Source organism: Pteropus vampyrus, unplaced genomic scaffold (genome assembly GCF_000151845.1).
Source record: "Pteropus vampyrus isolate Shadow unplaced genomic scaffold, Pvam_2.0 Scaffold352, whole genome shotgun sequence".
NCBI lineage: Eukaryota > Metazoa > Chordata > Mammalia > Chiroptera > Pteropodidae > Pteropus > Pteropus vampyrus.
The window spans coordinates 626,961-627,713 of NW_011889133.1; positions in this window are offsets into that span (position 1 = coordinate 626,961).

The following is a 753-nucleotide window of genomic DNA, read 5'->3' on the forward strand; positions in this document are numbered from 1 at the left end:
CAAGGATGTCACTGAGCCGAGTCACCTACTCTGACAAGTCCGCTCTGTTCTTGGCGGTGCTATCCCGCAAAGCCGGGTCTCAGCACCTGCTGGTCTGTCTTTGGATTGCAATGAATTTGGCTGGAGCTTGGTTGGTTAAAGTTTTCGATCTTTTGTTCATCATGGATTATTATTTTTATTTTTTTGCATTTATTTTGATTTTAAAGAAAGGTTGCATTAGAATATTATTTATCTTGACTCCTGAATGCTTTAGTGCCACCTTCACTCCCTGCTCGTCCCGAAGTGGGTGATGGACGAAAGAGGGTGGAAGATGGGGAATGAGGAGGGAGGAGGAGGGTGGCCTGCAGAGTGACGGAATCATTCCGCACGAAGCTTTCCATTCCAGCTGTTGCTCCCTTGCCAGAAGATATGTCTTGAGATCGGACTAAATGGCATACTCTAGATCAAGGATCCTCAGCTGGGGCAACTTTGCTCCCCAGAGGGCATTTGGAAATGTGTGGAGACATTTTTGAATGGTCTCTGGGGGACAATGAGGTTGACTGGGGGAGGCCCTACTGACCGGGAGTAGGGCGAGAACAAGGGAGCTGCTAAACTTTCTGCAACGCACAGGTCGCTCGCCCTCCCAACCCCCAAAGAAGAATTATTCGGTTCTAAAGAGTAACAGGGCACACGCTGAGAGCCTTGATCTAGATCCACGGCATAGAAGAAGGAGCTTACGTTTTTCACACATTAAAGATGAGAAAAAGAGGAAGA